The 12,263-nt window shown below is 27.7% G+C and overlaps 1 long non-coding RNA gene across 5 annotated transcripts; it reads right to left on the reverse strand.

Moving 5' to 3' along the window:
* Positions 1–6,887: 6,887 nt before the first annotated feature.
* Positions 6,888–10,963, reverse strand: LOC127247170 (uncharacterized). 5 transcript variants are annotated; one of them, XR_007837820.1, is made up of 6 exons: positions 10,595–10,963; positions 10,171–10,327; positions 8,053–8,105; positions 7,894–7,958; positions 7,231–7,333; positions 6,888–7,141 (listed from the first exon to the last, which is right to left on the reverse strand). It is a non-coding gene; the product is annotated as an uncharacterized LOC127247170 (long non-coding RNA). The 5 variants fall into 5 exon arrangements; XR_007837822.1 differs by adding an exon at positions 8,924–8,968 and having other exon boundaries at positions 7,894–8,105; XR_007837817.1 differs by having other exon boundaries at positions 7,894–8,105.
* Positions 10,964–12,263: the final 1,300 nt, after the last annotated feature.

A 12,263-nucleotide genomic window follows, 5' to 3' on the forward strand; every position in this document is an offset into this window, starting at 1 on the left:
AAATAACGACCTATACCTTATTATTATTATTATTATTATTATTATTATTATTATTAAATGAAAATAACTATAAATTTAATTAGCACATACTGAATTTTCGATCAACCATCATAATCCTTAAATAAGCGAATTATTTGTCAACAACTCACGGTGGAGTGGAATTAGAGCTGACAAAAATTGATCCGATACGACAATCCGATACGAAATAATTGAGTTTGGGTTAAATATTTCAATCCGATTATGTATACGGGTTGATACGAACCCGATACGATAATAAACGGGTCGGGTTACAGTTGAGGCTCTCAACTAAAACCCAACACGACAACCCGATTATAATATAGTAATATTGATTAATATATTTATTATATATGTAAAATAATTATAATTTAATAATTTTGTCATAAATTAATTTAAACTAAGTTCAATTTTAAATAATTCAACCTAATTTACGCTCAAACCAATAAAAATTAACATAACTCGACAATATAACAAAAAATTATTTAATTTGAATAAAAAAATTCAACTTAATTATGATACGGGTCAACACGAGTCAACCCGAACCCGACACGATAATAAACAAGTCAACATGAATCCGACACGATCATAAACGTTGGGTTAAGGTTGAGTAATTTAACACGTTTAAAGTATTCAACCCGACACGAATCAACCAATTGCCAGCTCTAAGTGGAATCTACCTGCGGGTGAAAATTATTAAAAATATGATTTTTTTTATATACTCATATTTAATATAAAAATGAGTTATATTTTAGAAGTTAAATAATAAGTATTTTAAAATAAATATATAATATAAATTGATTCAAAATTTTAAATATCCTGGGTTGTCATTTTTTTAAAAATATAATCTTTAATATATTTCACAATAATCAACTGAATTTGTTCTTTTGTGATTTTTAAATTGAAATTAATATTATTTTTCTGCACAATGAAAATATATTACGCTATTCATCCCGGTGCAAAGTTGCCATTTACATTTTACACGTGTAAATTTTTGAATATTTGTATTATAATGAGTTGGGAAAAAGACGAAAATACCCATATTAGTATTGTGTAATATAAAAGTAATGACATTTGTATAATATAGTATAAGTTTGAAGGATATTTATTATGTTAGACAGATAGTACAAATGATAACCTTATTTTGGAACGCACGAAAATAAAAAATGACAATCTTTCAATGAGACGGAGAGAATATTTATTCTTATAAATACTATTTATACAAAATCTTAAATCAATATTTTATTTCAAATTCCAACAAATGGTTACTTAATATTATATATAGATTGTTGAATATAGATATAGATTGTTGAATATAAATCTGACAATCGATAGATCCTCGGTTAAATATCTAAACGGGTTAAATCACTTAATCTTAATTCGACATGTTTATTATTATGCCGGGTTTATATTGATATATTTATTATAGTATTGGATTCGTGTTGACTCGTATGCATAATTGAGTCAAAATATTTTGATTCAAATCCAATTTAATTTTTGTTTCTAGTATAATGTATATATTGAATCAGGTTGGATTATTTAAAATTAAAATTAATTAAAATTATATATAAGCTAATTATTAAATTAGAAATATTTTACATATATAATAAATATTAATTAATATTAATATATTATAATTTAATTGCCGTGTCGGATTGGTGTAAACTCGTATACATAATTGAATCAAAATCTTAGATCTAAAGCTAATTATTTCGTATCGAGTTCGCGTCAACCTGTATACATAATCGAATTAATTTTTTATTCAAACCCAACTATTTCGTGTCGAATTTTCTAGCTAGGTTGGGTTTCATCGGCACTAGTTGAATATATAACAAAATATTATCCACTTGAGATGACCTAAAAAATATTCTATTTGTCTCAATTTAATGTATTATTTTTATTATTTTCTGGGTTTCCATTAAAAATATCAATTTTTAATTATATTAAAAATAATTATATTTAAATATCGAACTAGTATTAACTTTTATAAAATTATTCATTTAATTTAATTTCATTTGTATTTTTAAAGACAAAAATGTCAAAAACAATTTTACACACTCCACTGACCAATAAAATATTATTATAAATAATTTTCAAAATATTAAATAGGGAAAAAAATCAATTTTGGTTCCAATATAAAAAACTCATAAATTTTGGTCTCAATATAACAAAAATTTATCAATTTTGGTCGCAATATAAAAAACTAATCAATTTTAGTCTCAATATAAACAATTTGAATCAATTTTGGTCCTACCGTTAAAAAACTAACGGAAATTGCTAACCTAAAAAGTACACGGCCATGTACAATTATACACGGCCATATTGTTACATGACCATGTATATTTCAGTGTATAATTATACATGACCATGTTACACGGCCATGTACAATCAATTATACACGGCCATGTTGTTATATGACAATGTATATTTTAGTGCATAATTATACATGGTCATGTTGTTACACGACCATGTACAATTTTAAACGGCCATGTTGTTACATGACCATGTACAATTTTAAACTGCCATGTTGTTACATGACCATGTATATTTAAGTGTATAATTATACATTACCATGTTGATACACGGCCATGTATAATTCTACACGGTCGTGTACCTTTCTGTTTCGGTCTAAAATTTTAAGTTTTTGTTATATTTTTTAATTTTTTTTTTGAATTTAGAATAGTTGATATAGTTAAAATGACAAAAAAAATCAATAATAATTATAATATATTTAAAAATATCAATTATAGTTCAAATATAAGTATTTATCGAGTACGTTCTTTTGGAAGATTTTGTCTAAAATTCTACTGTTTAGTAAAAAAGTTTCTTTTACAAACATCCAATTAATGTATTGAAATAATAAATTAATTTTTAATACTACTCTAATATACAAAATTAAAAAATAGTTATGTAATTGAATGTTTGTAAGAGAATTTATTTATTTATTTATTTATTTTTTATGAATAATAAAATTTTAAACAAAACCTTTCAAAAGAATATATCTTATAAATTTTTATAGTTGAATTAAAATTGATAAATTTTTATTATATTATAATTACTATTGCTTTTGTCCATTTTAACTATATCAACTATTTTAAATTCAAAATATCTTTTTTAAGAAAAAAATAAAAATTTAAACTTAAATAAAAATATACATGGCCGTGTATAATTATACATGACCGTGTAACAACATGGTCATGTATAATTATACACTGAAATATACATGGCCATATAACAATATGACCGTGTATAATTGTACATGGCCGTGTACTTTCCAGGTCAACTGTCACGTCACCTCCGTCATGTCTACGTCAGCAATTTCCGTTAGTTTTTTAACAGTGAGACTAAAATTGATTAAAATTGTTTATAATGGGACCAAAATTGATTGAAATTGTTTATATTGAAACTAAAAAAATTGATGAGTTCCTTTTTTTATATTGAGACCAAAATTGATGAGTTTTTTATATTGAGACCAAAATTGATAAATTTAATTTATATTGGGACCAAAATTAATTTTTTTCCTAGCTATATTATGTATGAAAAGAATATTAAAATAATCAATATTTTATAATATTTATTAATAATTTTACATTTAAAACATAATTAAAGATATTGTTTTCTTTAATTATTTTTATTTATTTTATTGTTTTTAATAAAAGTATACTGCTAGAATATGTTTTCAAAAGATCATTTATTTTTATTTATAACCTTTTGCTTCACTACCTGCAGCCCTATTAACTCGGGGTTGGAGTGGGGTGAGGATCGTTCCAAAGTTTTGATAGGTCCTGAAAAATGGTTTTTATTTAATTTAATTTAATTTAATTTTTATTTTTTTTATCTATAATTAATATTTTTTAATTATTTTTTATTACTAAATTATTTTATTTGAATTTGTTTGATTTTATTGTCAATAAAAATATATTATTTTATGTAATAAAATATCATATTAAAATATATTTAATTAAAAAATCAAATTTAAATACAGTACAATCAAATAAATTTTAATATATATTTTAATATTATACATATATTTTATATATATATTTTAATTAAAAAATCAAATTTAAATACAGTACAATCAAATAAATTTTAATATATATTTTAATATTATACATATATTTTATATAAAATATACATATATTTTTTTGGTAAAAATAGATTCCTAAGAACAATTACAGTGACTTTATAAATATACTCCCTCCGTCCCACGTACCATGTCCGTTTCTGTCCGTCCCACATACCATGCCATTTTTCTTTTTTGGAAAATTATTATACATTTTAATCTCATTTTAAACTTTTTAATTTTATTTTTTTAAAAATTTTAATTAAACTAATTAGTTATCTTAATATTAATTTATAATTATATATATTATAGGATAATTATTTTCACTAATACATTTTTAATTATCTACTAATGTAGCAGAGACATGGGACGGAGGGAGTAATTTAGTAACTTTATAAATATAATTATATATATGCTCTGCCCAAACCGGCCGTTTCGGTTCAAACGACCCATTTGGTTGGGTTTTTTTACTATTTAAATTGTAATATACATTAAATCATTCTTACCTTTAATTCTTAATTAATAAACTAATAAATAATTATTTTATAAATTTTAAAAAATTATTTATATATATATTTTCAATAACACAAAGATTTATTAAATTAAAATTAGAATCAAAATTAATTGTAAAAATTAAAATAAAAAAATCAGAAAAAATATTAATATAAATTGACAGTTCAGATTATAACATGCGATTCTTAAACCTTAACTGAAACGGACGATATCTATATTGTAGTCATTACTCTATATAAAGAAATATTTTATGGGTGTGTTTGAAGAATTTGTGTGGATTTCTACCATTCACGTAAAATTTTCCCCCAAAAATATTAAATAATCTTAATCGAAAATTCAAACATTCAAACAAACACACCCTATGTCTATAGATCTATATGTGTGTACTTAATAATTAGTAATTCCTCAACTATAAACAAATTAACCAATGCTTTTCCAAATAATTAGGGTTGAGGATCCAATATGAACCCTAGAAATTATATATACATATGGTCAACCAACCAAAGACCCCCTCAAACTTCTCTACAACATATCCAATTAATCCTCTAAGTATATATATCTATATATATATATATATGCATATTCTCTATCAAGAATTCATTTCAAGACAATAGGGAAATTAAAGCATAATCTTACACACATCCCACATATCCAAATCCCAGAAATTTTATTTAGGGTTTCAAAGAGGGACATAAATATTACAGCTTGATTATACATTCTTACAAATGGCTGCCATGCTCAAACCACGATCTTTGCTGGTCATCCTGATATTGACAACATTGTTCTGCTTCCTCGTTGCCAAAAGAGATAGCGCCGCGGAAGAATGCGACCCCAACAATGATGATTGCAAAGTTCCAAAGAAAGGCAAGGCCAAGGTGTTCGGACACCGGGATGACAACATTGAAAAGTTCGACGAGGAAACCAACGAAGAGCTCGAAGAGGATGTCCCGCGCATTCGCATATTAGGACACTAGATACACATCAATGCATACACAATATATATATATATATAATCTATCTTTCTTCCTTTCTATCTAAATGGAGTCATATGTATTATCTACTAGAATTCGATGTTTTCGAAAAAAAAAGGTTATTGTGTAAAATAATTTTATTAAACATGCATGAGGGGCTGCTTGTATATTTATTTTTCACATATTTTTAATACACAATATTTGTACGTAGTAAGTTATTCGTCGATCCATTTTTTTTTTTTTTTTTTTACTATTATGGTATGTATAATGCTCTATGAATGAAGTTCATATATAAAAGTGTTGATTTTGTGGGAAGAATTGGCTGATATTTTACCATACTGTGTTTCCAATCATATATGTATTTTATTTGGTATGCAAATGCAAACGATTGGATATATAGATCAATTTGGAAAAAAGAATTTCAAATTCATGACAATCAAAATAATTTTATATCTTTTGTGTATGTTATATTTTGATTTTATATTATTTTTGTCATTTTCTATATTGAAATACTTATTTCCTAACAAATATATATTATTATGACATAAATCGTTTAGATGTGATTGTGCATGTAGGCGTTGATATGTGTCCTTTTATTATCTTGCCATGAAGCTATAGGCGATGACTCACCCAATTATACATTGCCTATAAATAGGCATTTGGTCTTCAAATGAAATGGTACACACAAATTTATTTGTCTAACACTCTATATATGTTTATTCTTCATATTTTCATTCTGAATTTATAGTCAGTTGTAATTTAGTTGTTAAATATAATAATTAGTAGTAAGCGTGAGCCCAAGCCAACTAATGCATATAAATTAAAGTCAAAACAATCACTACAAAAAAAAAATGACTATTTGTAGCGGCTTTAAAACCGCTACAAATGGCCATTTTTCGTTATAAAAAGCTATTTGTAACGATTTTGTATCGGATTTTGACCGGTGTATATATTCGAGTTACAAAAAGTCTATGTACCGACATTTTCCGTAACAAAAAGTAGATGATCAACGCGCGTGAGAAATCTTTTTGTAACGGTTTTTGTAACGCTAACAATATTTTTTGATTTATTTGTAGCGGATGTTTCTCGTAATAAAAGCGTCGTTACAATAAATGTTCATGCATTTGTAATGGCTTTTGTTACGGTATAATTTTTGTTACAATAAACTGATTGTCAGAAAATATTTTAAATGAAATTCATAATTTTTTTTAGTGGTATTTGTAACGAACACAATTTCGCAACAAAAAGAGTATCCTTATTTTTTTAGTAATAACAAAAAAAATAGTATCCGAACCAAAAAACATAACTAGTTCGCAATACAACCATTAGTAGCACAAAGTACACACTGTCTAGGAACATAACTAGTTCGCAATACAACCAACATATACAATCCAAAGGCAAAGCATAGCAACAAACACACAAAAGGAAGCAACATATATATGCAAGTTCAACCTACGTAAAGGACTTAGTCAGTATCAATCCACAAACAAAAATTATCATCATAGAATTACATGCAACGTTGCATCGCCCCATGCAGCGTCAAAGTGAATATACACGGCAGTTACGCATGACGAACAAGCTGCCAACATAGGGAAAAATTATATAAGAATTTACTTGCGAGTTGGTTAAGTTATAATCTAATAGAAAGTTATAAAAATGGTTACGTACATCCTTGAATGTCCAGTCGATTGGCTTGATGTGGACAAACTCACAGAGTGTTTGCACTTCAGACATCTTTCGTGAATTAACGCAGCCTCCGGAACGGTAGCAGCTGTGAAAAAATCTTTACTATATTAATGGTATAACCTACGTACATATAAAGAAAACATGTGCATATCATCGAAAACAATGCAACTCACAAAATTTCATTATCTTAAAGCGGATGATCGATACTGCAGCATTATTAAATATACAAAACAATCATGAGCTAAGAGATAGTCACATGTGGCTTCAAATGCATACCGAGAAAGTATATAAAACTATATATTATCCAAAAGAAATGCTTGCAAGTTTTTAGATTTCATGCATGAATCGAAAACATAACCTATAATTATTTTTTACAAAATTGATGACATGAATAAGAGAAGAGGCGAGGACAACAGAAAACATGCAGCAAAATTATTCTCACTTAGAAGTTATGATCTCTCTTTATTACCAAACCCAAAAGTGTTGGCATAAAACAGTTAACCAAAGGTAGCATCCTACCGAATTGGAGCCCTTGACTTTAATGCATACAGGAGAAACCACTCAGACACATTCATTAGCTGAATAATCCAACTATAAAAGAAAAATCGCAATATTGAATAATAGACAAGGAAATTATAATTCTACCTTCTTTCAGTATATTATAGATGGACACAATATCACCACCAACTGCAAATGCCTTGTCTCTCTACCTTTCAAAATTTTTCAACCATATGTTAGGCGAAAACAAGAAAATAAAATACAAGTGACTTGGGAGGTAAAAAGACAATATTCAAAACTACAAACTCAACATCTGGGTCCTCTTCCCAACTTTTGTACAACGTCTGAAGCCTGTCTACCTGTGATGCACATAGATTTAAATATCATGTACTCATGAGAGCGAAGTATTGAATTGATTATTAAGTAGCATTTCAGTATTCAAGATATCTCAAACTTTACCGTAAGCAAATATATTATATTTTCTGATAATTAAAAGAAAGTAATTTATAGATATAGTCAAGCCAAGGTTTTAGCTTAAAAAATACGGAACCATTTCTCTAACTATTGATGTAGTTAATCGGCTTGATTTTTGAGCATATACATGATGTTATTCTCCAATGCATTCAACTTAGTTCTGAGCAATATAAATTGATTATACTCAAGTGCAAGACAAACATGTTCAAACAATACAGGTAAATACCAAGCCCCATAAATTTTGGGCAGACAAATTCCCACAAACAAAATAATGCAAAAGCAAACAATTCATTCTCAAGAATCACAAAATAAATCCATGCAATAGATTGGGATTTCATAAATCAACCAACAAACTTAAAGACCCACAAATTAGAAATAAATGCATGTAGCTCCTTTCACTTGGCCTAGCTCATGATATAAAAACAGGTCATTATAATGATTACCATTTACACTCAATGTGAATAAACTTATGAAATCATCAATACAAGCAATCCATAAAGCTAGTGAACAATTTTTATTGTACAACCAATTGACAAATAATAAGTTGGACTTCAGCTAGCGATAAATTCAGACATGACTACTACAACAAATGAAGAAAAGTCAATCTCCACAACTGAATTGTCAAAACACAAGCTTGATTACACTTTTGCTTTACTACCTATTTGAAAGTAATATTTCCTAGTGATTTTGATAATTTTCATACCTGAAATAAAGTCAATTATAGCCATACAGCCGTGACTAATCAAATCTGTAAGAAAAAATCTGCTAGGATTAATCCAGTATTATGTCTGCATCCTTGTAGAAATCCAGTAATGATTATAGAATAAATTTGTTGGTAGATAACAATGCATAATTGACAGGAATAAAAGATCACTTTTTTAATTGAATTTGTTGATACATCATAAGAAAACAGTCGAGGTAGTGCTTTATTGCTTAGCAGAAACGTCTCCCTATATACCAGACGAATAGAAACATAGCACCACGCATTACAAGTCATAGAGAGAGTTTAAAGAAAATAACAAAGAAATAATGTTTAAAAAGTGAAATTTTAGTTAATAATAGCTAATTCAGACACGATAACATATTCTACACCACAAATCCACACTTCCAAAGAGCTAAAAAAACGGAAGCAAATTAAATCTGGAACAAAGTAAAATAAATTCATGAGTGGAACTTCAATCAAAATTGCTCAAGTTCAGCCCAAATTTCTGTTCCAAATTAGATACAAACCTCATATACATAACCCATATCATATGCAAGGATAAACAAATAAAATGAAGAATATGAGTCATGAAATCCATAATTCATTACAAAACCTAACTGAATATGTCACAATATTATCGCCCACTGGGATGCTCTCTTTGAATAGTTATCTTTTGATGCTATACAAACTTTTAAGCAATGAGTAATACATCCACCAAAATAGCCAAATAAATTTGATGCAACTGTACTGCAGTGCAAAGATCACCTTTACAATCTTAAGCAGATTGAATAAGTAAAAGCAACAACATATATAAATTTGATGCAACTGTACTGCAGTGCAAAGATCACCTTTACAATCTTAAGCAGATCGAATAAGTAAAAGCAACATGTGTAAATAAACAACAAAGACACAAGGATTTTCTTATCAACCGTTTTGAATCCATGGAAAAAATGTATATGAAGTTAATTTTCCTAAATCAATTCACCATCAGATAATAATAATAATAATAATAATAATAATAATAATAAAACTTCCAAGATGTAGAACAAATAATAATAAATTACGGATGCATAGTTGGAAAAGAATGGCCATAAGGGAGTTGAACTAACTCATCATCCTTGCTAACAACAAATGCATAACACCCCGGTGGACTCTCATCGTCAAGTTTCTATAAATGTCACATTGTTGTAAACAACCAATGCATCAAGAAAAAGTAAACACATTGTTTTTCTTTGAAGAAAATACACCTCAGTTTAGCACCAGTGAGCAATGGCACTTGGAAGGTATAGTTGTCTTATCATCATGTTACTTCTTGGCATAAAAGGAAAGTGGTACCAAGCATAGGGCGCTTGTCTGCAGCTGGAGACAGGTTTGCCTAAGATTCCAAAATTTGAATTACCTGACCTACATATTCCAGCTTTACCAAATGGTGAGCAATCGTCCAATTATCAATAGCACCAATTCATAACACCAATAGTATCAACCCAAACAATATACACCAAAACTGAATTAAAATCGAACTAATCCTAAAACCTAAATTCACATCAAATTCTTGGAATTCAACAAATTCAAATCCAACTTGCAATCTCAAACACTAATCACAATAGCCCTAGTGAAAATTTTCCAACAATTGAATTAAAAGTATTAGAACAAAGAGATGAGAAATATTACCTAATCAAGGATTAAAGATTAGGGCGGTGGTCTTCGGCGGTTCACGGAGCGGCTGGAGGCACAGAAAGCGAGGTCACAACGGCATGAGGTAGCTAGGCGCGGGGCTGGCCGTCTGGGCAATGCGGCTGCTTGGCTGATGGAGAGGAAGACGCTGGTCAGATGTCGAATGCGGTAGCTTGGGTTGAGCGCGATGGTAGGCGGCGTCGCTGGTCGGTGGAACACAAAGAGGAGTCGCAAGGCTGTGTGGTGCGACGGTTGCGTAACGGACTGGTGGTTGGGTCGGCGGTCAAAGGTTGGTCGGAGACGCTGTCGGAAAGAAAAAGAAAGAAAGGAAAGAATAGAGGAGCGAACAAGAAGAATGTGCGACTGTAAATTCTCTAATCAATTAGGGCAAAGTTACAAAAATATAAATTATTATTTTAATAAATATTTATTGATATATTTTTAATAAAATTATTTTTATTTTTAATTTTTTCTTATTTTTTTAATAAAAAGAAAATTTCGATATTATTATTTATAATACTTTTTTTAAAATTTGTTATTTTAAAAAATATTTTGTATAGATTTTGTAATTTTTATTTATAAATAATAAAACAAATATTTTAACGAGAATATTTTTTAATTGAATTTTTTATTATAATTTTTATTTAAAACGTTTTACCGTGTTTGAAATTTTATTTTTAATTTTAATTTTTAATTATATATAAAATTTTAATTTTAAATAAATAATTATTTTAATTTCAACATGTATATATTAAAATATATGTATTATATATGTATATATATGATATATTATTTTAGATTTAGTTTGAAATTAAAATTATTGTAATTGTAACGAAAAAAATACCGTAACAAAAGAAAAATGTTGACCAAACCGAAAAATTTATTTGTTACGATCCGAAACAAAAAATAGTTTTTGTAACGAAAAAATTGTAGCGAGTCAAATTTCTCTACAAATAGCCATTTTTTTTGTAACGAATGTTATTCTATTAAATTACAAAAGTCTTTGTATGGGCTCCCGTGACGGAACCGGTCCTAAATTTCACTGGCCCTAAAATTTAAGGCGGGAAAAAATGTCAATTCATTTTTTTTTCATTTAATATTGTATATTTGGATTTCCCCCAATGCAACAGAATAAATAAGAATAAGGGAAAAAATAGCTAAAAATTAAATTTTTAGAGAAAAATTTAAGAACATTAATAAAATTCAATAATTTTTACTAAAAAAAAAAATTAAAACCTAAAAGTATAAATCAATAAAACTACAAAAATTTTATTACTTTTTACAATATAACATTAAAAAAAATTGAAAAATAGGGGGGGGGGGGCAAAATAATAAAAAATACATAATGTTATAGGGAACTAACCCCTTAGCCCCCATGTAGTTCTGTCTCTGATGGGCTCAACCAATCTGATCGCATGTGATATAATCGTTTCAGTGAATTATTATTTAAAGAGGGATATGCCAATATTTATGTTTGCCCATGTGTTTTTATAAAGAAAAATGAGAGAAATTTTGTGATAATAGCGGTTTATGTGGATGGTTTGTATTTAATTGGAACCCCTGAAGAGGTCCAAGAAGCTATTGAATATTTGAAAAGAAAGTTTGAAATTAAAGATTTCAGGAGAACGAAAATTCTGTCTTGGTCTACAAATTGAACATTTGGAAA

Source organism: Andrographis paniculata, unplaced genomic scaffold (genome assembly GCF_009805555.1).
Source record: "Andrographis paniculata isolate CXL003 unplaced genomic scaffold, ASM980555v1 Contig32END, whole genome shotgun sequence".
Taxonomy (NCBI): Eukaryota; Viridiplantae; Streptophyta; class Magnoliopsida; order Lamiales; family Acanthaceae; genus Andrographis; species Andrographis paniculata.